The 27,812-nt window shown below is 47.1% G+C and overlaps 1 long non-coding RNA gene across 2 annotated transcripts in view; it reads left to right on the forward strand.

Annotated features, from left to right (window-relative positions):
- The window catches only part of LOC113604322 (uncharacterized), a 732,424-nt gene that overhangs the window by 400,650 nt on the left and 303,962 nt on the right, over positions 1–27,812 (forward strand). For both annotated transcript variants that reach the window (XR_008293730.1, XR_003426185.2), the window contains one exon: positions 9,237–9,318. This is a non-coding gene — a long non-coding RNA (uncharacterized LOC113604322). The remainder of the gene's footprint in view (positions 1–9,236; positions 9,319–27,812) is intronic.

Below are 27,812 nucleotides of genomic sequence, written 5' to 3' on the forward strand. Positions count from 1 at the left end.
TTCATATTTTTCATATGTGTGTGTGCATGGTGGGTTGCATGTATATTATGTGAATATCCTACTGTATGACTATAATTTTGTAATTGGCACAATAGTTTATATAGTACGCATATAGCAATATATGTAAACAATAGTTTACATATTTTTATATTCTTTTAAAAAATAATTTCGAATTCCCTATAAGTCATGAATTTTTAACCTTTTACCTCATTTGTTCCATTCCTCACCTTTTCTCTCCCTTGCTGTTGTTCTCCCTCTGTATTTGTGTACATGTATGTGGATATTTAATACCAATTTATTCATTTCTGAATCATTTGAGAGCAATATACAATTGTATATACAATTGTCCACCTTCCCCCAAAACGCCAGTATATGTTTCCTTAAAACAAGAAAACTGTCTAATCACCCCAGGACAACCATTTAATTCAGGAAATCAACACTGAAAGAGGGCTGTTACCCACCTCTATTCAGATTTCCCCAACTTCCCCATCAGTATATCATCCTCCTTTCTGGTTCAGTCCACCGTGGTGAATTGTTCGTATACGTTAGTCTTCTTCAATCTGGAACCATTCCATATCTTGTCCTTAATGCCATGGAAATGATGCTGTGTTTTCTCAATGGACCACACCGATGCCAATCTATCCTGTCCTTTCATGGTAATTTTGATCACCTGGTCAAGTTGGTATATGCCAAGTTTCTCTACCATAAAGTCACCAGTTTCTATGTATAATTTAAAGGCATTTTTGTGGGGAGATTCTCTGAAAGGCTGTCAATATTCTTTACCTCATCAAACCTCTGCCCGCTAGCCTTGGCTTCTATTGATGCTTCCTGCTGAGTTAGCCACCACTATGATGGTTGTCAAATGGTGATTTTCTATTTTCACAATTTTCCTACATTTTTTAGTTATTCTACTGTAAGGAAGAGTTTCCCTTTCTCCCTCATTTATCTGTTCTTTAACTAGTTATTCATATGAATGCATAGATTCATATTTTATTCATATTTTATTCTGATTTATTCTGATGTTCACATTGTCTCAGGTTTAGCTGGTGGGAGGTTCTTGAATCTGTCTCCTTTTGCCCTTTTGAACATATTCCCATAATTCTTTGGGCACTTCTCTACTTTCTGGCACAGAAACATTTTCCAAGCTCCCGTTACACTTTTTCTGTGCCAGCTCTGAAATTAGCTATTTCTCCAGGGGAAATTTGGTTCCTTTTAGTAGACAATGGTATTTAGAAATCAAGCTCTGGGTAATGGATGTGTTCATAGCCACTGGAGTGTCATTGCTCCTGGTCCACTTAGGCAACTTAGCTAGGAAATCTATGTATGCATATATGTGTGTGATATATATTATATTATTATATACATATATATAATACATACACATACAAATACATCTATTTTTATCTGTCTCGAACTATCTGTCTGTCTGTCCATTCATCCATCCACATGTGCGTACATGCCCACACACACATCTATATTAGGGTTTCTGGGCCACAGCACTATTGAAATTTGGTGTTGGAGAATTCTTGGTTGGGGACAGTGTTCTGTGTATTGTAGGATGTCTGTGCCTATTACATGCCCGTAGGCACCCCTTCCTCCGGTTGTTACAACCCCAAGTATCTCCTGACATTGCCATTGTCCATAAGGGACAAAATCACTCCTGGTTGATAGTCGCTTATCTATATAGATTTCCATATCTACTTCCATATATAATTTTAAAAATTCAGTTCATACCAGTACCTTTATTTCTTTTTTTTTAATTTTTTTTTTTTTACATTCATTTACTTTTGAGAAACAGAGTGGGACAAAGCATGAGCGGGGGAGGGGCAGAGAGAGTAGGAGACACAGAATCTGAGGCAGGCTCCAGGCTCTGAGCAAGCGGTCAGCACAAAGCCTGATGCGGGGCTCGAACCCACGAACTGTGAGATCATGACCTGAGCCGAAGTCGGACGCTCAACCGACTGAGCCACCCAGGCGCCCCCAGTGCCTTTATTTCTAATCCACTGCCTCAATACCTCCCATTTTAACCTCCATTTCCATCTTTGTAAATCCTTCCCTGACCATCAGAGACCTGGCTCCCATTATCCTCGGTTTAGTTATTTATTTGTCTAACTCCTCTCTATGTAATCAGTTTCCCTGCCGTGCTAGTCACTTCTCCAGCCCCTTCGACCCTCCACTGCCATCTCCACAGCTCCCCACTCCCTCCTTCCTTGGCCTCTTGGGCACACAGGCCACCACTAACATCCCTCACGTAATTGCATTTTCCTGTGTTGGTGTTCCTTGCTAAATTTTAAATTCCATAAAGGTGGAGAGGAAGACTGATAGCTGAGTCCCCAGAGCCTGGCATGGTGCTAGCATGCAGTTTGTGTTCGACAGCTGCCTGATAGATGAATAGACATATCTATGCTGGATTTCTCAATTGTATGGCAGCATGGAAACATCACCTCTAAGCACTTGGGTGTTTGCTTCCTGCCCACTTTCTAGGTAGGAAAGGCCGAGCCTCATCGGAATGGCTCAGTGGCTCTTGGTCTGAATCCCACTCTGTGCTGTCTCACCCCATCAGACAATATACCCTTTCTGACCATGACTGGTTTTTCTCATTTTGCAGGGTTTAAGAGCTGAATTTCCAGCTGCCAGCAAGTGTTTATTTGTGAGTCTGTCTGACAACAGGGGGGCTGTTCTTTGCCGTCCTTTCCTGGCTGACCTCATCCTTACTAATCCCACCACCACTCTGCCCCCCGCCCCGCCCCTCCGCAGCAGACGGTCATATTTGTTCTTCTTTGCCGAGCCTGCCTTGGGGAGACTACTGATGTGGAAAAAGACTGTTGCTCTGGCACCCTGAAGAGTTTTCAAATAAAACTCCTTTCAGTTCAAAGATACCTGACCATCTAGTACCAATGGTATGACTTAACCAGAGACAGAGGAGCAGGGATGCTAGGATGCCGTTTCATTCCGCCCCTTATTCTCAGCCCGACAGGGTGGTTTCTCTTGCAGGCTATGTAAATATTTGTGAATGGTTCATGCGCACAGAGGCCCTCTCCTTCTGCCCACCTCCCAGGGTCCATGGCACACTGTGGACTGCTGGCTTCCTACAGACAGGAAGTGCTGCATTCTAGGAAACAGGCAGCCGGTGAAGAGGGAAGCCCTGACGCGGAGTTGCACCAGTCCCATTTCAAGATCACAGCTCCTCTCCCCCTCGCTGTGTGGCCTTGCAAAACACGACCTCGTTTGTAAAGCAGGCTGGGGAGTCGGGACAAATGTCAGGGACACTTTGAGCTGGGGCGCACAGTGATCCTCTGAGGAGTCCCTTCTAGTGGGAGAAATGGCAGGGGACAGAGAAGGATCCAGCACTTGATGGCAGGAGACCTTCATTCTAGCCTGGGCTTTGCCGACGCCTGACCTCAGAGCAGCCTCTGTCTCGCTCAGCGTCATCACCGGGTCCCCTGGAGGCTGCCTGGTGCAGAGTAGGCCCTTAGTAATCACATCCTCAACATTTGCTCTTGTTGGATGAACTGACCTCCTGAAACTCCTTGGGCCCCAGTGTCCTTATCTATAAAATGGGGACAAAGAAGGGTCAAGGTGATGTACAGCAAGCGCTGGTTCCAGTGTTTACATGTGGTCAGTACTTGGGATCACGTTACCATTTTTATTGTGTGATTCCGGTCCATCCACTTCCAGGGGAGAGCTCCACCTGCTCCTCGAGTTTTGGGTTCAGCACTGGATGGTGAGCAGAGCTGAGAAGCACTGAGTGCCTGCTCTGTGCCCTGCATGTGGCCTGTGCTGTCACATTTTATTCTCCGAGCAGTCCTGGGAGACAGACTAAGTATCATCCCTGAGTTATACTTGGCCTGGCCCCGGGCAGGAAAGGGGTTTCCATGAGGTCACTTGGTTAGTTAATCACATGGCCAGGTTTCACTGTCCACCTTTGCCTGATTCCACAGTGGGTGCTTTTCCCACTGCCCGCCCCCGCTCCCCCCACCCCCCACCCCCCCGCCGCTGCCTGCCAGGATGGGGGTTGTTTGGTTTACCTGCCAAGGTCTATCCACTCACTTGTGACCCAGAGCCATCCTTGTCATGACCAGGCCTGTGCTGCAGAGAAAGTAGGCACACTGGGACCCTGGGGCTCCCAAGTCCCAAACTGGGGGTCCTGTTGCCCCCTCTGGCACACCTGGAAGGACAGTATGCATCAGGCCAATGGGTATTGGCAGAAAAATAACCCCAGCGTCATCACAGCCTCTTACTGTGTTTGATCCAATGGCTAATGGGGTCATTAGCAAAGGAGAGTAATTGTAGGTATGCCTCACCCCCCTGGTTGCCTCCAGATCAATGGCCGTTTATCATCTTCTGGCTTCTCCACCTGGGATGCAGGCAGTGGCATGATTGGTCTGGCATCAATTCTTGGGAAGGTAAACACAGTTCATAACTATCCCTGGTGCTGGTCGATGCCCTCCAGGGTCTTCCTGTGGTTGGAACTCACAGCTCCCTGGGGCCTCTGCCAGGAAATGGGCCCCAGTATCTCTGTATTCACAGCATGTGACACGCTACACCCCAGGGCACATGGGAGATGGCACGTTTGGTCCCAAAGGCACCCAGCAAGCCTTCTCCTTGAAACAGCACCAGCTAGACAGAATCAATTTCCCATTGACTTTCAGCCCCATCTCAGACACAGTGTAATTCTTGTCTGAGGGTTTATAAAGGCCATTGACTATCTTATAAAAGATTTAAACACTTACCTTGTGGCATGTGGGAGCTCTATCTATCACGGTGCCTTTTTGACAATTTGTGGGGGTGGGGATGGGTTGGGGGAGGGGCAGCTGGCGTTCCCACGGCAGGTGTGGTTCAGACAGTCAGTGCCTGCTGGACCTGCTGGACAGAGTGTGGATGGATCATTCGGAGGACCCTCCTAATTCATTACCCGGGAGGCTCTTCTCCACAGGGAGTCAGGCTCCCTGTGCCCCATTTTGTGAAGAAATCACATGTGACACAAGATAATCTTTCCTCCAACATTGCCTCTCCTGGAACCAAAGCACATAACTGGGACATGTTTGGAACCAGAGGCATCTTTTTATCTAGCACAAAGGATTTGCTAGGTAACAGCAATGGAACAATAATGATAACCCTTTGCAGTTGGTTAGCCCCTCTCCATAAGCTGTGTCCCTGTCTAGTCTCCTTTTACCTATGGAATAACTCTGGAAGGTAGGCGGAGCCACAATTGTTATGTTCATTTTACAGACAGGGAAACTGAGTTTTACTGAGGTTAGTGTGTATTTGACCAAGATAATCTCAATCCTCAGCACTATTTTCCAACTTCCCTTTCTCCCATTTCCCTTTCTTCCCTTTCTTCCCATTCCTATGCTTTACTGCGTATTCTCTTTTTATCCAGCATCTCTGTAGCCATGTGATTCTTAGGGAAAAAGAGAGGATAGGGATTATGGGATTCATTTCCTGAAGTAGCTCAGTCCAGGGGGTGATAGAGACCAGGAGCTGGGTAACTGCATTGCAGTTTTTAATGCTATAATAGCTTTATGGTCAAGGAAAATGGGAGGATTGGGAAACGGATGATCAGAGCTCTGTGGTGGGCAGAAGAGTTGGTGATCAGGCAACATGTTGTCAGAACATAAGCACAGGTGCTAGGGCATGAGGACACCCAACCTGCTGGGGAATTGCAACAGTGACAAGTGTTAGGGGGGAGACTCATGAGTCGCAGGGTAGGGAGTGAGAGAGGAGCATGATCTGGCCTCCTTATCCCCTCTGATGGCATTTCCCATGCCTCTCCCTCTTGTTAACTTTCTTTTGTCCACGCTGGCCTCCATGCTATTTCCCAGGAACCTCAGGGCCTTTGCACTGGCTCCTCCCATTGCCTAGAATAATCTTTCCTAGAATAGAATAGACTTACAACACCGAATAGTCTTTCCTAGAATAGAATAGACTTACAACACTACCTCCTTCAAGTCTTTACTCCAATGTCATTTTCTCAGGATGATTCTGACCACCAAGTTTATACTTAAAAGCCTTCCACCCTACCCCCAGCATGCCCAACCTCCTCTCTCTGTCTTCCGTCTTATTTTTTCCATAGCATTTACCACCTTCTAACATACTATGTAATTTACATACTTATTATGGATATTACTTACTGCTTTCTTCATCAACTAGAATGTAAGCTCTGTGAAGACCGGAGTCATTGCTTTGGATTTATCCAAAGTGCCTAGAACAATGCCTGGCACGGCGTAGATACTCAATAAATAGTTGTTGAGTAGATGAATTAATGAATGATTGGTGTTCAATGCTTAGCAAGGTGAAGGGCTGGGATTCATTGTTGTGAACAATGGGGAGGTTGAACTTTATTAGGGACAATGGAACTGAAGGAAGTTAATCAGAGGGGTTATGTGTTTATATTTTACGTAGGTTATGTGGAAGGGAAGATAGGGATTAGGGAGACCTAATCCAAGTTTAGGATCAAGAGGTTTGGAGCCAGGTGAGGAGTGTGGGGACTAGGAAGAGGGAGACATATCATGGAGATTAGACAGACTTGGCTCCATGGGCTGCTTTGAAAGCAGGACTGAAGCTGATTCCTTGGTTTGAAGTTGGCCAACTGGGTGGAGAAGCTGGTCATTCACTGACTCTGAGACCAATGCTTGTGTGTTTGTGCGTGCAGGGGTGTGTGTGTGTGTGTGTGTGTGTGTGTGTGCATACTCAAGGGAGGCTGGTCTATGCTGGGTTGCAGGCTGTACCAGCCATGTCAATGGCACTGTGCATCTGACTTGGATGTTGGGAGCCATTTAGTGTGGAACTGACTGTGCTACCAGAAGCCTGGAGTGATGCATAATTGTCTACTGGTGGGAGGGAAAAAAATCAAACAGCAGAGTGATTATCTGACTGTCTTCTGCTTGGTTTTCTAGGGCTGGACTGAAGGCCTTGATGAAAATATGGTCTGACTCAGAGAGGGAACTCAGTGCTTCTTAAGTCAGAGCAGGCAACACAGTACTCAGTCTCCCGAGGGGGTCTCCTGTGGGGCCAAGCTCAGGCTCAGTGTGTCCTCTTTCCCCTTCATCTCATGCTTCATCCATTGTGGCTGCATGTATGCCATCCCTACTCTTCCCCTTGGAGTCCTCCCCTCTTCCTTTCCCTCCTCCTCCTCCTCCTCCTCCTCCTCCTCCTCTTCCTCCTCCTCCTCCTCCTCCTCCTCCTCCTCCTCCTCCTCCTCCTCTGTCTGTGTGGTTGCTTGTGGCCCCTAGACCTTCTTACTGATCACAGCCTCTGTGCTAACAACACACTGTTAACAACTAAGGGGCCTCTCACACTGGACCATGTGGGCTTTCGGCACCTGTGGGCAGACACCCCCACACCACAGTGGCAAGAGACCACCAGGTTTTGGTCCCAACTCAGCTATGGACACTGGAAGTGGGACTTGAAGAGAGTTCCCTTTCATTTTGGAATTTCAGGGTCCTCATCGGGGAAGAAGCATAGAAATAGCTGCCTCAGTCAGAATGCTGGAATCTTAGGGTTGACGGCGGAGTGAATAGTTGGATTTGCTGTGGTCAGGAGGAAGGACGTTTTGATCTTGCATTTGCAGATGTCACGTGAGATCACATCTGGGTCATATGAAAGTCCCCTCTCACAGCATCTTTGTTGAGTGGTACCTTCTGCATTGAGAAACATCTCAAGAAATAACCATATAAAATCTGTTCTTAAGGACATTAGGTCATAAAAGCATTCCAATATTTGATGAATTTTCTGTGAAATGCCAACATTAGATGAGTTTCCTCTGAAAGTTTTGAAACACTTTTAATGTCCTACTGAAAGCATTTTGTAGAAGAAGTACACTTAGATCTATAGTCTCCATACTTCAGTTAGCCCTTATGGTGGCCACATGCACTACACCCAGATCTTAAGAACCTTCCTTGTACATCATGCAGAAGGGAGCAGATCTGCCTGCAATATAGTGGGAACCACTTCAGGATGCTGAGCAAGGAGAGAAACATTCCTCCTTTGCCTCTTTTCCCTCTTTGGCATGGAGTAGAGGCCAGATCGCAGAGAAGTGTGATTTAGATGTCTTTGGATGAGTTTGGAAGGTTGGGGTACGTTGAATGGAGAGATGGAACAGAATTAAAAGCTGCTATGCATGAAGCATCAGAGTTGATGGAACTTTTGGATTCTTAGGTAGGAGAAGTGAGGAAGAGAAGGGAGTCAAGTGAAGCTCCGTGTTTGTTATTGACCTTCTTAGAGAAATATCTTGGAAAATTGGTCTGTACAGCTAGTGGAAGGTAAAGGAGCAGAGAGTACAAGTATAGACAGTGCTTTGAAGGAGCATATCTGTGTGAGGGAGCTGGAGGGAGGTAGAGGCTCAAGGGAGATTTTCCTTTTGTTTTTGAGGTATGGGAAGTCCAAGCATATTTATATGCTGATGGAAGGGTCTTTGCTGGGGGTCACCTGGCAGGGCAGAACACAGAAGTGATAACTGATGGGCAAGACTCCTGAGCGGTACATGGTACAGAGGAAGGAAGAAGCACACTCATCTTCCTCTGAGGAGGAGGATGTGGTAGGAAGAAATGGAAAGCATTCCAAATTTGTGGGTAATGAAACAAAACAGAGAGTTTGTATGTAATCCCTCTCTGATCAGTCTGAAGTAGGAAACAAGGTGCTCTTCTGTGAGACAGGGGGACGAAGTGGGGCTGGGGCTTGGGAGAATGTAGCAGGTCAACTTAGAACAATGGAGGTGAGCTGCCTGAGGCCCAAGGGGTGTTAATGCTGCAGCTGGGATGGGGCCTGGCATAAGGCGTCACTGGGTCAGTATCCCCGGCATAAAATGGGAACTGATAGGGCAGCAGCAGCAGCAGATGGCTGCTTTGTCCCGTGGTTCTACTTATGGGAAGTATGGCTGGGGAGCTATAGAGCAAGGAGCCAGAGAATTAATGAAATGATGGTTTAGAGCCATGGGATTAAGAGAAGCCTGGAACAGGGAGCTGATATGCATAGAGAACTCAAAGAGTGGGATACCATGATAAGGTCAGACAAAAGATGGTAGATGGTTAAAAGAGCTGAGAATACCTAGGCTGTGGTCAGATGTTAGATTTTTAAGATTTCAAAGCCAGAAACTTTCTGGGTGGTGACCATAAGATCCAGGGTCTGGCAGCTGATGGGGAGGTAAAAATGGTCACTAACATTACACTAAATACAACCCTAAGTGCTTTAGATGGCTTTTCCCCTTTAATCTCATGGAAATTCTTATTTTACAGGGAACAGACTGAGGCAGAGAGGGAAGAAACAGATTGATGAAGGAGCCACAAATGAGTCATCGTTCGAGGCTGGGACGTGAAGGTAGGGGGTCTTTTCCATTCTCAGCCGCTTTTCACAACACCATGATAGCAGTTGGCTGAGTCAGCTCTGCACGTTAATGTCCCTCAGGATGATGGCGGTGGTTGGGGTGGAGAGGAAGAGGATGAAACAGGAATTGAATCTTCCACGAAACATTGGCCTATACCCACATGATAGCTGTAGTATCTCTCTGCCCTCATTGGATTCACCACCTTCCCATATGGGCCAAGTCAGCTAGCTCTGTGCCCCAAAGGCTGATAAGCTTCATCCTGGGCACATTTGTCACGTTTGTGGCCGATGCTCAGGTTCCTGATGCACTGGCTCCATGGCTGGCTACTGGAAGCTGGTCTTGGCAGTGGATTCAAGTCCCAGCCATTAGTGGTGGAAACTGGAGAATTGGAGGGATCAACCTTGGAACGTCACTATTGTCCCAGGAGGGAGAGTCACCCACAAGAAAAGTGCTGTTAAGCAGGATTGTGCATTGATGGGGGAGAGTGAGTGGCCTCTGTGTTCCTCACCACATTCCTTCATCAGACCCCGACGTATAGTGTCCGTGGGGCCATGTTTTCAAGGGGGTGTTAGTGCCACAGGCACCTTTCAAATTATGTGGTTGCTTTCCTCAGAATAACCATCCTAGATGCACTCCCGGTCTGGATCCAGGCGAGTGTTCTTTGTGAATACTCTTGTTGTTCACTAAGTTTGTCCATTTATGCCTCTTGGTTGCTTTAAAAATCTTGTAATTTACATCCTTTTTCCTCTCTATCCCATCACAAAGAGGATAGCATGGCATGGTAGAAATGTCTATATTTGCCTGTGTATTCAGCCCCTATTAATTGGATTCTTCAACAGACACAGAAACATGTGTTTGGGAGACAGGTTGGCTTGGATTTAATCCTCGTTGTGTGCTATCTGTGCAGGCAGGTGGCACATCAGATCATATTTTGGATGTCACAAATGAGTGGTTTTTAACCTGTAAATGATAGGGGCATTCTGTGACCATGGGGGAATGTATTATGCTCTTGGATCCAATGCTCAGTTTGTTTTTCTGTACAATGGGGCTTTTGTATCAACTTGGCCCAGTGTTTATGAGAAATCAGTAAGAGAATATTGTTGAGAGTCCAGTGCAGTGCCTGGCATATGGTTCATCCCAATCTGTTGATTCCTCCTCCTTCAAATCACATACTTATTTTAAGTGACAGAGAAATGCCATTTCCCTGGATATAAAAAAACAAAACAAAACAAAACAAAACCCGCATTCCCTACTGGCCACTGCTCTGCAACCAGTATGTCTGAATCATCCAGGCCTGTTCTGCGCTGACAGCTTCCATTTCAGGACTTCTGGACCTGGAATAAGGTCATCGGGTCTGGTGGGGCCCATTCTCGCTTTGGCTTTGTGGGAAGTCGCTGTTCTGCCTTAGCCTTGCTGGGTGTTTCAGCTTGGATATTCTGTCATCCGGCTTCACGTCCTGTCTCTTCTCACACATGTTGTGCCATTTGTTCAAACATAAGAAACGCTGTGATTCTGTGAAAAGAGCAAAGCATTTCGAGCTTTGCCACCTGGGGTTGGCTCCTGGCTTTCAACCTTTCTAAGTGTCTATTAAGAGCAACTCCACACAGTGCTTATGAAGTCCAGTGACATAAGGCATGTGAAAATTCCATGAAAAATGTGAAAAGCTAGATGGAGATTCGTTACAGTTTTATTTATTATTATCCTTTAATTTATATACCAACACCTACCTTTTGAGGCTGGGCTGCAAGAATGTCACAGATGGTTTGTTAAAATATCATTAATATGTCAGGCAATTAATAGAGAATGGGAGTACAATTTACTCCCTGTTTATGCATTAGTTATTTACCTTTAATGTTAAGCAGTATTTGTTGGTCTGGCCTGTTGGGCTATGGATAGGGAAGTTTTGAGAATCTATTTTCAGGGTTTTTTTTTCTTTTTTTTTAGTAGCTTAAAAGGTCCATGCATCATCCTCAATGACTTTAATGGAGATTAAGTGAACGAAGTTCACAATATTGTCAATGGTAATTAAAAAAACAACTTCAGATCTGTCAGACTCATTGTGTTAGAAATGGTAAGAAAAGTCAGTGATCTGGCTTCGGAGCTGAACATGATAATCACCCCAGGTTCCCCTTCTGCTTTGTGTCTGTGCCACCCACAATGCTTATCCTGCACACTCTACCCTTACTGTATCCTCTTCTCCAGAATCTGTCATGGCTCCCTATTGCCTGATGGGTCCTTCAGAGTCCTGATTGTGCCATCTCTGACAATACTGGCCTGCTTTTTCCCATTTGTAATCTGTGTTCCAGTGTTTCCAAGATTTACTGTCACCTTGATTGTTAATTTTTGTAAGAGCACACCTGAGGGTGGAGAGGGGGCAGAGTGGTACCATTGTGATGTTCCGTGACTGTTCTCCTGGAACCTTAGTGCTAGCCCCACTTTCTGCCCCCTCTTATGAACCTGCTTTTGGTCACTGCACGCATCACCGTATCTATCCTGTAGTTTGTGAGCAAGCTGGAGCAGATTTGACCCCGTATAATCACATAGCTCCTACCATGGTGTCCACACAGAACATACCTTCACAGAGTTCACCAAATGCATTAATATTGGGCTCTCCTTGTTCTTCAGAAGCCCTGGTGTTGAGTCAGGAAAATTCCCCAGTGTTGGTCACCTAGATTACCCTCCCCAGCATACATGAAGTAGGTCTAGAGCATGAGGGCAAAGGGTGGGAAAGGCCTGTTTGGAGTGGTGTGCCAGTGTTCCCCTGCTGTACCAAGTTACTACAAAGTGAGTGGCTCAAAACAACACATTTATTATCTTACAGTTCAGGAGGCAAGAAGGCCCACTGGGCTAAAATCAGGAGGGCTGCATTCATTTCGGGAAGCTCTAGTGGGTAGTCCTTTTCCCTGCTTTTTCCGGCTTCTAAAGACTGTCCACTTTCCTCAGCCCACGGACCCCTTCCTCCAGCTTCAGAGTCAGCAACGTTGCACTCTCTGACCATCCTTCCGTCTTCCTCCACACCCACACTGGTGTCTGATCTACTGAGAAAAATAGAAGCCGTGGTCATTACACAATCCTTGCCAAATCACTCAACGCACCAACTATCAGCCAGACACTCAAACGACACACATTTACAGATCATGCTACACACCCACTAGATCCTGAGACAACTGTCTCTCATCGCGGGGCAAGGGAGATAAGGTCCTAATGAGGCAGGTCACTGTGAGGAAGGCTTCAGAGAGGGGTGAGCACATTAGCTGACTCTTGAAGGAGACACAGGTCATATAAAGGTGTCCATGGGGCAAAGTAGGGAGAGCTTTTCTGGCAGAAGGCACAGTCTGTGCAAAGCATAGAGGTTTAGACCAGCATGGCATGTTCCAGAGTCAGCCAGTAGCTCTTTTAAAAAAAAAAAAATTTTTTTTTTCATCTTGGAGCTTGTGGAGGCCTACTGGGATCATGACTTCTAAAATGCCAATTTTGTCTCCAAGGCTGTGGCCCAAGGCCATTTTTTTTTTTTTTTCTGATTGTAAGCAAGATCTTCTAAACCAGAGGGAGCATGTAGCTCTTCTCAAAAATGAAAGTGTTTATGCCTGAGATAAAACTGAATTTTATGTAGGCAAGACATGTATTTCCATGTACAGGAAAAGCGACCCCGGGCAGCAAACTAAAGTCCAAGCAATCCAGGGAAAGGTAACTTGCTTCCATGGAACAGCAGCATGGTTTCTGCTAAATTCTGAAGCAACCTTCCCCCTGAGGCCATTAGACACCGAATCCATGTGATGTTGTATCTCTTAGGGATTTAACTTGTTTGAAAGCAAGTGAATAAGATTCAGGGGAAAAAAAAAGCAGCTGTTTGATGTGACTTGACTAGAGATGGTGGGGAGAATGGCTGATAGTGGGGAAATGATAAGGTGTTACAGGCAAATTGCGCCTCCTCAAAATTCATGTCAAAGTTGTAACTCCCAGTATCTCAGAATGTGAGTGTATTTGAAGATAAGTTTTTGGAAGAGATAATGGAGTTAAAATAAGGTCATTAGGGGGGCACCTGGGTGACTGAGTCAGTTGAGCTTCTGACTCTTGATTTTGGCTCAGATCATGATCTTATGGTTCGTGAGTTTGAGCCCTGCACTGTCAGCGTGGAACCTACTTGGGATTCTCTCTCTCTTCCTCTCTCTCTCTCTCTCAGCCCCTTCCACACACATTCTCTCTCTCTCAAAATAAAATAAACTTAAAACAATAATAAATAAGGTCATTGGGATAGGCCCTAAATCCAACGTGACTCCTGTCCTTGTAAGAGGAGGGCAGGACACAGACGCCGGCACACAAGGAAGACCATGTGAGGATACAGGGAGAAGGTGACCATCTACAAACTAAAAAAGGACACCAGTCCTTCTGGCACCTTGATCTCAGACTTTCAAGCCTCCAGAACTGTGAGAAAATACATTTCTATTGTTTAGGGCACCAGTCTGTGGTGCTTTGTTATGGCAGCCCTAGAAAACTAATATAGTAGGTCATAAAAGAATATAAAAATCATTGGATGCCATACGTACTGGATGCTGTGATGTATCACTTAGATCTCCTTTCAAGTCCGATGGCCTTATTCCTCCAGTTGCTGCAAATGCTGTGGGCAAGACAGCCCTCAGCTATCAGCTTGTTTTAGGAATGTGCCTTGGATTGAGTTGCCTTGTCCGAGGACATGACCCTTTCCCCAGGGTAGTCTGCATCCAAGACTTGTTGACGTTTGTGTTTTAAGGCTTGGTCACTTTGCCCTACTTGGTTCACCTCTGAAAGGTCCTCTGGGTTCAGAACTTCTCTTGGGGTTGAATGAAGGGCTGAATTAGAGGCTTCTTTTCAGTCTTGCTCCCTTTCCATCCCTTCCCTTCCATATGGATTGATCCCAAGACTGCTTCTTAATACATTCCTGTATGCTAACCTTTGTCTCAGGGTCTTCTTCTTGAAGAATTCAACCTGTGACATCATAATAAAGAAATTGGACTTTCTCCTGAAAGCATTGGGGAGTTATTGAGGCATTACATTTGGATTTGTAGTGTGGCTGGTTTGAAGGCTAAAGTAATGAGGGTCAAACGGATGCAGGTAGACCAGTTAGACAGATAGAAGCTTCTCCTGGAAGTGGGAGGCTCAAAGCCATTCCAGTATATGGATTGCATTGTCCTGGCTTGACTGGCATTTATTTCTTGCTCAGAACTTTGAAGGAAGCTCAAGTCTGGTCTGTTTTCCAAGATGTGAGAGTCAATCAAGATGGGCTTAATGTTTTGGCATGTCCTCAGGGATGTAGAGATGAATCGGAGGATAAGATACGCATGTTCTCCTTACAAGCTGCAAGGGTCTCATGAGCTCAGTCTGACTGGACGTAAGCTCTCACACACCAGCGCTAGCTACCTGTGGCTCTTGCCTCACACCGTGCCACGACCTGACCCCGAACAGTTGCTAATGCAGTTTCTTCTGACTGAACTAGATTCGCTCTTGCTCCGTGACCTTTATTTACTTTATTCATCACTAAAGTCTCTGTTCTGCATCTACTCTGAAAGGAACCTTTACTGATGACTCCCTTAGGCTGGGTTAGGTATCTTTTTACTGTATTTTTCTAATATTTCTTTTTATTCAACCACTAGATAGTCAACTCCAGGACAATAGAAACTATGTCTTCTTAGGGATTTGGAGCAAAAGAAGCCCTGCACTCTTCTTCCCAAAATTTGACCATTAAAAATATATACACAAGGTACTGATTGCTGAATGGGGATCCCTTTATGTACTTCAATAGCGGTTGTACAACACCCAGTAGTCATCAAACCTAGAGACTCTAGTAAACTATGTAGGAGCTTGTGGCTTAAACCTGGGGCCAAGTGGTATCTCCTACGTGCTACCCTATGTTTAAACTTGAGGACCTGAAAACTTGAACAAATCCCAAGAAAAAAAAGCATGACTTATAGACTCCAAACTCTCAACTTTGTGAACTAGAACTACATGCCTGCCTGCATCAACCATAAAAGTGAAGAGTGGGGTAAAGGAGAGAGAGAAGGAAAATGGCGAGTCTGTCCCCTGAGAGGGGTCCTGCCCTGCTGGGTTCACAATAGAGTGGTAGGAAGGAGAAGGAGAATGTATGGCACTAGAGCCTGGATGGCAAAGGGAAATGAAAGAAGGGTTGCCTGCCTTTGGGACAGTATCCCTGCCCACTAGGCAAATGCAGCTCATTGAATCCAAGCTGGCCAGTTGGATTAGACATTCTCCTTGCACAGGAAGGGAGGAGTGAGAAGGTAGGAGGACCAGAGTTCCCTCTGAGGCATTTCCCTACGTGAGGAAGGTGGATGGAAATGTAGCCTTTACGAGGTGAAGTGGAAACATGGGGGAAAGTATACATAAGACTTTCATCCAAGCATCTTGACCTTTGTGTCCCCAGAAACCAGTACGAGTGTGGCCCAAAGCAGATATCTGTTAATGCTTATGGACAGAATGGGAGAATGCCTAAGAAGTGACAGTCGCTGACAGATTTGTGGCTATGCATCTTTCCCCATTTCTCTAAGTCCCTAATTAATGTCCTTGGCCTGAGTGGTATTATAAATGTAGCTCATTCTTAACTTTGCAGGCTTGTCTCTGAGTTCCCCCTCAGAATCTCTTGCAACCTCATCTTTAGTCACATATGTCATGAAGATGTTTGTTACTTAAAATGAGTTCCTGCCATGTGGGCAATTGGAAATGGCCAGAAGTGGGAACTAGAAGCCTGACCCTGCTGCTATCACAGGCAGTTAGGAGCTCCTTGTCAGTGTGATGGAGGGAACTCTCTTTGGGGCCAAGAAGTCCTTGTTATCTGACAAGGATTGACACAGTAGAGAAGGTGAATATAGGGAATAGATGGAAATCAATGGTAGGTGGGTGCAGAGGCATGGCTGCCTATGTTCCATCCACTTATGGCAGAATGGAAACAGAATGAATCTCCTGAGTAAGGACTGGGAAGAGACTGACCAGGGAATATGGCCCCCTAAAAGCAGCTGAGGATTCAGGACCAAACTCTAGTCTCAGTTGAGACCTAGAAGTGCTGGACAGGGAAGTGGGGGCAGTGCCCCACATGCTCCTGACACGGGAAGAGTTGACCCATGCACACAGTGATTAGGAGCGGGCTGTTGGCAGGCAGTGTCCCTTCTTGGAATCCACATTATGTGGCCAGTTCATATGTTGGTTACTCTGAGTTGCTTACTTGGGTGTGAAGCATGTGCTGGTTCTACACCTTGGCGGAGCTAGACTAGCTCTTTACTACACTGCGGTAGGTGCTATCATGTGCTTCTGAAGTTCCCTTCAATGAGGGTTTACTTCCCTGGGTGCTGGAGGACTGTTGGCAGACAACCTTGACATCTGTCCCCTCTTTTGGTGCAGAAAGCCACCCACCTAAGATCGATCCCCCTCTGTCAGGTGGCCAATCTAATTAAATAGTTGATGTGGAAGTGTAAAGTATTTTAGCTCCACTAGAAACAATGCGGAAGGGTCAATTCTAACTCTAGAGCTTTCTGCAAGGTTAGTCCAAGCCACCATTGGGTTGGCAGTACGACTGAATGTCTCGCTCTGCTACTGACCTCGGTTCTCATCCCTTCCCCAGGTTTTGATCTGCAGGGCACTCCTAACAAATATCTGACATGCTCAACATCTCAACACTTTATTCCTGGGCGATTAGGCCTGTGACTCTTCCCTCTGTATTGTTCTCTCTGATATGGTTTGGGAAGAGCCAGGAGTGAGTTTAGGTTGAGCACAAAAGGGCAGGTGTGGGAGTGGTAGGAGAAAAGGGCCCAGGTTTACACAACATTGGATCTAGAGACCCTCAACAGAATGTATTGAAGGCCTGGTTGATGGTGCCAGTGACAGCCTATACTGGTAATGTTCACAAGAGATGCTCTTATGTGGAAAAGGGCGATGGTGGTTACCCAGAAGCAGATGGCTGACGTTATCTGGACAGAGAGAACTGGGGGACCCTGGGCTTGATCTCAGGAAACAATAAGATTGCCCATGAGTTAACAGATATTTTGAGAATGCTTCTTTGATGAAGTTTGGAAAGTATACAACTGATTCTGAAAATTGAAAATGTAATTGTCATGATTATACCCATTATGGAGCCTCAAATGTGCCAAGTGTGGATTTGAATCAAAGAGCCCCTGGAAAGGAGGGAGGCAGACCGGAGAAAATTCTGTGAGTCCTACTTGAAGTCTCATTGCCTGGCTCTGTCTTGGGTAAATTCCATTCCTCTGAGTTCACGAATCTGTGTAATGGAAAGAAAAATCCCTATTTCTCATATTTGTCATGGAAACTGAAAAAAAAAATCTCCCTTCTCTTGCCTCTATCCCACACAGCCTTTGGAAAGTTATATTCCTTATGTATTAATTTCTTATGAATAAGTAATTCTTTGAGCATGCCCTTTTTGCCACGTACTCTGCTGCGAAGTGGAAAAATAGAAAACAGAAAAACATGGGCCAACCCTTGAATAGCTCTCAGTTTCCTGTGGGGGGCAGACCCAGAAATGGTTTATGATTAGGTAACTGAAGAATGTGTGTGGAAGGCTTAGGCGCACAGCCACCCCTTCCCCATGAAGGTCCCGGTAAGGGGTTTGCTTCCCGGTAAGGGAAGCAAACAAAAGGCCCCAGATAACACAGTTATGTTCACTGGGTAGAGAAGACCTAGGAAGGCAGACTGAGCCCTATTGAGTTCCCCCATTTCCTCACATACCAAGGATTCACATAAAAGCAAGTCTGGAAGTCTCCATTGTCCCAGGGTCTCCCATGCCCAAAGCCAAGTTCTCAGATTTCTCCCTCTCTGGACACAAGGTGCATAGAGAGAATTACAAACCAGCTATGGCTGCCAGACGTTGAAGAAAGCAGAGCCTTGGGACAGGCGACTGAAATCCTGGGTAGGTCCCAGGTCACTAAGGACCACAGTGATATCTGTAGTTTCTTACTTGTCCTGAGAATGAGTGGTCTGAACTTGCACGTTCATCAAAATGACCAGGGGAGCTTTAAAAGAGGCGGCTCCATGGTCTAGTGTCTGGACAGTGGTTCTCAGTTGGGTAGGGGGCAGTAAGAAATGGTTGGCAGGGCCACAGGAGAGTCAGGGCTCTGGGCTCTTCAATTCTAGTGTGCAGACTCCGGAGAATGTTGGGTTTGGATGTCACACACTAGCCTGCCGAGTCCGTTGGAATCAGGTAGACTAAGGTTGCTGGTGATGGAGACTCCTTGAAGCCAAGTAGGAATACAGACTTTTCATGAGAGGCCAGCATCATTCCCAAGTCTTTACATTGCCTTGGCTCTGGGGGTACTAGGCCAAACGAGAAGAACATTCAAATTTTTAAACAGACCTAGTAATGAGGAATCACTTCCTCCAGAAATCACTGGTCCCATTCTGGGGTCATTGTGACTCTTAGAAAGTCGTTCCCCATCCCATGCCTTCCGCTCATTGGTTCCTGTTCTATCCCTCAGCATTGGTGGAATGAGCCAGAATCTGTGATGCTTGAGGCCTATTTTAGCTGAAATTAGTAATCAATAAAATCTACGGTCAATAGGCACAAGGCAAAATAAATAGTCACATGAAGGTGACCAATCCTAATTTAATGAGAGTGATCCATCACTTCAAGCAAAGTGCCATTGGCCCCAGATATTGGAATCAGATCCTTCAACAGAGGGATGCGGTTGCCTGGGGAGGGGGAGAATGGGAATGAATGTGGGACTTCAGCTTAGTTCTTCTGCTGCCCCTGCACATGAAAATTGGGCCACTCAGCAGCGAAGCTGTCACCGAGCAACATTTATAGGTTATACTTGTGTGGAAAAATGATTGACATAAATATATTTAATGTCTAAAAACACAAGCACTGATTATTCCGTGAAGAAAGTATTAGGAAGCTCATTAAGAACTATGTTTTTGTGCCTCTATTGGCCTAAGCATCACAATTAGCATCCACACCCACACAAAATGCAGATACAGTTGTAAAATGAATTTTGAAAATTGGGTCCCTCAAGCTTTCTGGTTCCCATGCCAACTGTGTATGTTTGGTGTCACTTGGATCTTGATTGCATGAAAAATACTTCTTGTTCTAGCACTTCCATCACTTCCTGAGACATGTGGCTGACACTTTGTACTTTATATGTGAAAAATAAGGCTGTATTGTTTCAGCCACTTTTGCGGGGCGTTTTGTCACTTATAGCAGAGAGCATCCGTGCCTTTCCAGGCAGTTCCTGCCTTTTGTGGGCCCTTCTTCTCAGCAGATCTTTCCTTTCTTGTTCAAGGTCTCAGCCTGAGAGCCCACTTAAACTCTTTGTCATCCCACCTCCTCCCAAGCCACCACACCTCCCCTTTTCCCCCAAACTTGTCAAGTTGACCTGCATGCTTGTATCCCTGACTTCCTAGTACCTTGTCCTCTCTTCTTGTGGAATGGGACTCCCATCCCACCACTGGAACCTCTCTTGAAAGTCATTAGAAATGTCCAAGTTGCCAAGCCCCGTGAACCCATTTCAGCCCCCCTAACCTGGGGCCCTTCACTTTCCCTCTGTCCCCCAAGCTTTCTCCTCTGCGGTACTCATGAACGCTTCCGATGGTGCACCACACCTGAGCTCTGGCTGCCTTGCTCCTTCACTAACTTAAAAGTTCATTCCCTCCGAGCATCTTTGGTCCTCTTCTTCTCTTTCTCTGCGGCGTTTCCATGGATGATCACATCTCTGGGTTTCAAGGAAAACCTCCATGCGGCTGGTCCTGCCATCTCCATGGCGGGCCCTCACCTTTAGAACCAGGGGTCTCACAGTCCACCAAGCATCCTGACCTACACGTCCAGATGCACCTCGACTACAGTATGTTTGAAACGAAACTCTTTGAATTCTCTCATGAGGCTACTTTTGTTAGGGCATGAAACGGCTTTCACCTGGTTTCTGGGGCCAGGTCTATGACATGTATCTCCGTTTTACTACCAAATCCCTTCACCATGCCAGAGCCGTGTTACTGGCCCCACCGTGTCAGAGCAAGGCAGACGGTAGGCTGCCTCCGTGCAGAAATAGAGCTTCACGTGGGGTAGACAGAGCCTGTGGTGACTCCCATGGCCCCGAGGAGTTGGAGCTGCAGGCCACCGGGCAGGGAGAAGAGGTGGAGGGAGAGCTTGCAAACCAGCAAGCTCTGAACCTTGACTTCTTCACTGTATGTGTCCCCCCTCAGAGTGCAGAGTCTATGCAGACAAGGAAGTTTCCTTTGCTTCACTGCGTGTTCTGGGGCACCAGGAACAGTGCCTGATGAGGACACAATAAGCATTTGCAGAATCAGTGTATTGAATTGATAAAATAAATTCCCAGCAGATTCAAATATAGAAGTGAATGCCCACAACTTGAACTTTTTGGATGGTTAATTTCTATTTAGTTGAAGGTTTTCTATTTGAGCCCTTTGATCCTGGAAAGTCACTGAAGTAAGTACCAGGAATGAAGGCGAGGCTCATGGCTTCTTCAACGAGGACGTTCCTGAACAGTCTCTGGCCAGATAATAATAGAAAACCCTCCAAATAATGCATGTTGAGTGTGAATACTAACTAGGCGGCCATCATGAGGAACTTTGTTTATAAATCTGAACTTTTTTTTTTTTTTAATACAAAGAGAAGGTGAGAAAGCCTTGCAACCTGTAGAGACACAGGACCAGAGACTTACACAGCCACATGAGTCACTTGACATCCTGAAATCACTCCTGGCTTGTCTTCCCTTTCCAAAATTGCATTTGTGTCTGTTTTGGAGAAGACGGTTTTTGTGGGAAAAGTGTTAAGTCCAGTGGCACGTGAGGTACCTCGATGTTGCTCATCCTTGCTGGTGGGGAGCAGTGTTGAGAACACAGGCAGCAGGAAAGGCATTCAATAGCCATGAGCAAGGAGCTGCTGTCCATCTCAGATAGAAATGAGCCCCCTTGGGTTTGGGGCTCTTCGAGAGCTTTCGGGGAATGCTATCTTGCTCTTCCCACTCAGGCCCCAGAGTCTCCATGGAACCAGCCTCACTTGGTGCTTTCTAGTATTCTCTGAAGATTTTCCTTTACTTGTGAAAACACAGGGACTGGCCGCCCCCTGCCCCAGCCCCAGGCATGTTCTTAATAGAGGTTTCTAGGTCACCGTAAGCCCACAGTGACCGGTGACTGCAGAGTAGTTCTGATCTCCCTTCTGATCCTTCTTCACAAGGCAATTGGTAAAACCTTTAGGCAGTTATGGTTCTGGAGGAAAGCTCTTGTCCAGACTGCTCATGTCCTCTTCATTGTTCAAGCCTCTTTTCATCCCATGATTCTCCTCTTCCCTACGTTCATGTTGGAACATCACTTTTCTTATCTTGGCTAGATTTTCTGTTTGTGATTACACAAACAAAAGAAAAAAAAAACCCACCAACAACCAAAACAAACAGAACGTCTATCTTTACTGTGTCCAATAAACAACTTCAAGGCTATTAGTAGACACCTCAAAAGGCAGTGTTGTACCTGTCTATTTGCCTCACTGATGAATGGGAGTAACTGTCTTCCCACAGCCTTGCTGGCTTTGAATATTAGTATTTTTAATTAGTTTTTGCCAAATTAAAAGATAATCATTACTGGTTCTGTTCTGTTTCTTCTGTTGTCTGAAGGACTGAGCAACTTTTTATATGTTGATTGGTGGTTTGCATTCCTGCCTTTGGGATTTGTCTTTAACCTCTTTGAATTGATGGCTTTTGTTTTCCTAGACGATTTCATAAGCCTAACTGGCCAACAGTCAGACTCGTGTTTGTGTATTTGTGCTGCGTGGCAACTGCATACTGTTCTCTTCTCATTCAGCATGTACAGAATTCATCCCGCACTGAGAGCTCACCAGGAGTGTGCAGATGGGGTACCGTCTATTATTTCATTCATGCATATGCATGTATTCATACACACATATATCTACATGTATATATTCAATTTAAAGTGTGTGTCAAACTTTAATGGGGAAGATTAGGAGCTATAGCTTTAGCACGAGTATTCTCAAATTGAGCCAGTATGAGAGCTATTTTTACAGTTGCTTTATAAACCCCTGAAAATTAGCCTCCGGATTCAGGATAACAAAATGCACTGGTCTTTAGTGGTAGCCCGTGGTGTCCTTCTAATTGTGTGCTGGAAACCTTCGGTATCTGTGCCCTCAGGCAGCCCACTCCCTGTCCGATGAAAGGGCAAGAACCAGGGCCATGCTGTTTAACTGATGTGCTCTTGCCTGTTTGTTCCAAATCCACAAGGCTGTATTTCTGTCACTTCCGGAAGCGGTGGGTTTTCTCAGCTAAAAACCGAACACGTGACAGGCGCTCTTTTCTTACACGGACGTTTGCGTCTATTTCTGGGCAGGGCCGGGGACCCTGAGGGAGCAGCCAGGGCTCCCAGCTACAGGCCTCCTGGAAGTGCTACCTGGGTTTCCTAGGAAGCCAGCGGAGCCAGCGGGCTTATGAGGTGCGTGACGTGTGGTGGTAACACTGCTGTGCATCTCCTGCTGTGGAGGAGGCGGGACACTGGGGGTGGAGGGAAGCGCAAGTCCCTTTTACGGTGAAGATGCCTTGCTCGCTAAGCCAAGTTTGTGAAGTGCTCACGGGGTTGGGGTTTAATGTTGGAATACGCCATGGATCTCCTCCTTCCGGCCGACCCTCTCGCCCACCCACTTCCGTCCACTCTCACCCTTCTGCTCGCTCTCTTGCTCTTCCTCTTCCTTCCCTCACTTGTTCTTCTCTCCTGCTGCTCCCTCTTTTGTCTCAGGAAGCAGTGGTGCTGGCTGCCACAGACCAAGCTTACGTGCCTCTGGCTGATGTCTGGCCGCAGGGTCACACACGTCCGTCAGAAGCCCTGGCCCCATTATGGGTTTAGAATTTCTCTCTAGCCAGCACACTTAACTTTCACCGTCTGCTCTCTGTTCTACCTCTTTGGGCCTGTCCCTAACTTAATCCGCGGGCATGCCACCCCCCAAGCCCCTCCATCCTAGGATTCTGGCATCCGCCTGCTGGTGAGGGACTTTGTCTCAAGCTGTCCTTCTAGGCGAGACACCTGTCGGTCCTCTCTCTGGCTAGCAGAGCTCGCTGTTGCTCTCTTGTGTTCTGTGCACACCAGCAGGTCCAGCTTATTCACTGGTCCAGATGCTCAAACTCTTGGCTTCTGTCCTATGGGACCCCTGCCGGGTCGGCCGCTCCCTTAGCTTTCCCTACAAGACAAGGAGGTTAGTAACCGTGTACCTTTAGAAGGAGGAAGGTGATATCCAGTTGGGGAACATTGACTGAACATACCTTCCTGGGTATTTACTACATGCCTGTGCTGGGCTAGGGGCTGGGGTGTCTCTCTGAACTGGTCAGACTGTGCCTGGAGTTGGGCTCGGCTCGAGGGCCTGAACGGAGCGGCCGAGAGGGTGGCCACGTCATGGGAGACACTTGTAAGCAGAGGCAGGCAGCTGTTTCCCGTGGCTGTGTTCTAGATGACAGCGCAGGCCTGTTGAGCTGCACGTGCAGTCGGTGCTTGCTGGGCTGGGAAGCAAAAGAGCCATGTCATGAGATAAATGGTGGAAGGACTGGTATCACTCAGCCTGTGAGAAAGAAGGGCTGAGGGCATGTTTCGTAGTACTGGAAGCACTGTCCTATCGATGTGTTTCCTGTGATCCCAAGGGCATGAGCTGGGATAAGGGGGAGGGGCAGCAACGGGGATGTAGATTTCAGTTCCGTATCAGGAAGCTACAGTTATTTGATGGGGAGATGGACTGAGTCTTGGAATGATGAACTTCTTGAGACTAGACATGTCCAAGTGAAAGATACCACGTGACTTCCTGACAGTGATATGTGGCAGAGAATTCTTTTGCAGCCAGAGTGATGCAGTCATTACTAATTGGACACCTATTGTATGCAGGGACTGTATCAGGCTCTGTGAATGGAGAGACGGTGAAGCCCTTCTGGAGCCCAAGAAGCTCTAGCAGGTTCCTTAGTCTGGGCATCACTGTTAAATAGAAAAGATATCCATGATGCCTGTTGTGTAGCTGGGGAAACTGAGGTCAGGAAGGTGAAGAGCCTTTCTCTGGGGACACCCGGCATTGAATGCCCTTGGTGGCCAGGCCCATGCGAAGGGCTTACTTGCCTCTTCTCCTTCCGTCTACACATCATCCTGGCACGAGGATACAAGCATGAGGGCTTCCATCCAGTATCAACCCCGCCCACCGTCCTCCTGATCTAGTCTCTTCCCGTTATCCCAGTTCACAGACACCAACTGCGGATGTGTGGGCATCGAGTGCTGGAGACTCGGAAGCTCAGGACAGGGAGAAAACAAGAGATAAGGGGTAGGTGGAGGCTGATCGGGAAGGAAACAAACGCTTTCTGAGCCGCTGTAGGCCAGGCAGAGCTTTCTGCATGACATCGGATTCGGTATGGACAGGATCCGTGAGAGTGAGGTGTTTTCACTGCCGTTTTATAAACGTTAAGACTTTGGCTCAGAGAGGTTAAGTGACTCGGTTACTGTCACACAGGGAGCGAGCGCTGGGGCCTGGACACTTCTTCACCACCGTTACCACAACCACTGCTGGTGTCACTGTTGCCACCAGTACGGGTGCTACTGCCATTACCACTGTTGTCCTGTTTGCTGCTGCAGTCGCTTCCACTCTGCTAGGCTTACTGCCATGGTTACTAGGCCCACTGCTGTGATTACTGGTATTACCAGTACCTCAGGCTATTTGCTTCTCTGCCTTCCAGTGATAAAGTCTTCAGTTACTGGGTGTGTACTCGTGTAAGATCCTGGACTAAGCCTCTTCCCTTCTATCTTGTTTACTTCTTCACAACAATTCACTGAGATTGAAGATGGCCTTTACCTAAAAGCTAATGGTTTGCCCCGCGTTGTGGGCTAAATACAGGCATCCCTGATCCCCAAGAAAAGAACAGGAGGTGGAAACCGGTGAACTAGGAACTAGCTTCCGTGGGTCATAAAGCACACTCCTGTGTTCATCCTGTTTTTACTGGATTTTCCACTTAGATTGGTCTCTCCAGAATTCAAGTCAGGTGGGGTCTCCTAAAAGAAGAAACAATGCTCCCATCAGGTAGCAGGACTTTGCTGAGTTTTATGTGCCCGCCCCCTAGGACAGATGCTCGGGGATCCCCTCTCCCTAGTTCTCATGCTGGGAGGGAAATGCTGAGGCCCTCCTCCTACAGATCTGGAAGGATTCCTATAGGCTCCGGAGGCTTGGAGGTTTGTCTGAGGTCCTGCCTCTGCTGGAAGGGGGCTGGTGTGGGATGGGAACCGGGTCCTTCCAGATCTGCATCTCTGGCCCCTCCCATTCCCACATGGGGCTTCTGCCGCAGAATTAAAATGTAAATCAAAAGATAATTGGCTTTGTGTGCACAGTTTAGATAAGATTTACTTTTGAAGAATGACTTTGTGTTCTAACCCAGCAGGCCCAGCTCCGCGCACTTAATAACGGCCGGGGAGCGGGGCCATAAATATTGCAAACGATGCGGCTTGAACGAAACGCCCTATGAACCGTAATAAAACCCCCCGTGATTAATTCCCGAACGCGCTCTGTTCATATTAGACCTGCAGTGGCTTCCCTGATGAGATCAATACAGCGTGGCGGAGTGATCCTAATAGAAGTGTTATAATCTTTTAATCTTCGGGAAAATGCCAAGTTCTCGAATCAGTCACCAGGCCGCCTGCTTTATTTTCTTGGTGCAACCTTGAAGGCAGTTGTTTTCCCTGAAATGAAGATACATTAGAGTCTTTTCAAGGATTTATCAATAATAGGACTGGGTCCCTCTTTGCAGGGCCCACAGCTAAAAGGCACATTTGTATGCGGCGAGCCAGAACTGGCCGCCGTGACCTTTGCTGCCAACTGCTATTTTCCCAGCAGACAAATGCCTCTGGAGAGTGACTGGTGAGGACAGATATTCACGGGAGGGAGATGGAGAAGCGAGACGGGGAGAGGAACAACACCGCCAGCAAATAACCTAGGGAGGGTTTTAGGAAGCCAGGCATGTCCCCTGTTTAGGACTCTGGTGGCAGAAATGGCCTTCATGGCCCTGAGCAGGCAGCTGTCGCCTTCTCCGCAGGTCTCCCGGGACCAAGCACGGTGGAGCCGGCTGCGAGGCTCCGTGGAAAATGAAATGTCACTGCCCTGTAGGGAGTGTCCAGGCAAGAAGGAAGGAAGACAAGTATCCCTTAGGCTTGTGCCTCTGGGAGGTGCTGGACCTTCAGACCAAAGGGGACAGGGCGGCTTGAGTGGGGGTTGATGTCATCGTGGTGACCGCTCCCCGGGGAGGTGGCCGTAAGTAGGTCACACCGGTCGTGGGTGAAAATGAACCGACGCATCAGTGACAATGCCGGGAAGGGTGTCAAGGGTACGGGCGCCACCCTTGCACGTGTCCTGCGTTCTGATGGAGTTGCTGCACAGGACCCACAGACGGCCCCAAAGAAAGGCCGCAGAGCTGCTGGGAAGGAGGAGGAGTCCTCGCTATCTTTCTTCTTCCTCCCCTTAAAGAAGCGTACACATCTCCTTGTCGCAGTCTTCGAGGCGCCTTGGGCATCACCCAGTCTCATCCTTATCTTGTGCAGAAAGGGACACCAAGGTCACAGGGATGAAATGACAGAGCAGTGGGGCTCACGACTGGTCATCTAGAGGGCTGCATCTCCTGGGCTTTTGCTGAAGACTCTACCTCAGCTTGTTCCAAGCTGTCACTAAGGGACCCGGGCTCCTTCTTTTGGGGACTTCTGAGTCCAGCCAGCAGACAAGTGAAGGGGGGTGTGGAGGACCTTGTGGGGAAATATGAGGACCAAGCAGTATGTATGAGACCTATATGCGTCTTTCCCAATTTCATCGGACTGCGTTCTGGAGCCACATGTGCTGGGAAGTGTCATCCACCTGTGTGCCACAGAAGGAGGGGACATGGAGCGTGTAAGCCACTAGCTTATCATGGCTGCAGCATCCTCATTTATTAAAATAGGTGTACAGACTAACCCCTTATTGGGGCACGGTGGGGACTATAAGGAAATGAAAGGTGTAAGAGCTTCTGACGAATAATGGGTGATAAATTAATGTCATTCCTACTCCTTTGGTTTTGCCAGTCCCTGCTCTCATGGACTGGAGACTCGAACCCAAGTCTGAGCCTCCCCTCCCCCCTAATTGCAAGGTGCTAGACTCCTGGTGGCTGGGCTGTGTCCTTTGGTGGGATAAAGATGAGATACTTTCTAAATTCTGACCTGGCATTGAAGATGGCCTTGTCTTGTTTGCCCAGCTCACTGGACGCTGTCAGTGAGACTTTCCACCTGCCTGCTGGCCCTTCTCTCCTGTCCCTGCCTCCTTCCATTTACTTCCCTCGTTACCCTGAGGTGGGCCTGTGATTTGAGCCCAACACGTAATACATGGTTCCTTCGCTTCAGCTTTGCCACATCTGGTATATTTCAGGAGCACCCTTGAGCTGTCTGGTGTCTCATGCCCCTAAACAAAATTGATAGCATTGTGAGTGAAGTTGTATAGCTCTTG

The sequence above is a fragment of the Acinonyx jubatus genome, chromosome E2, assembly GCF_027475565.1.
Source record: "Acinonyx jubatus isolate Ajub_Pintada_27869175 chromosome E2, VMU_Ajub_asm_v1.0, whole genome shotgun sequence".
Lineage (NCBI taxonomy): Eukaryota > Metazoa > Chordata > Mammalia > Carnivora > Felidae > Acinonyx > Acinonyx jubatus.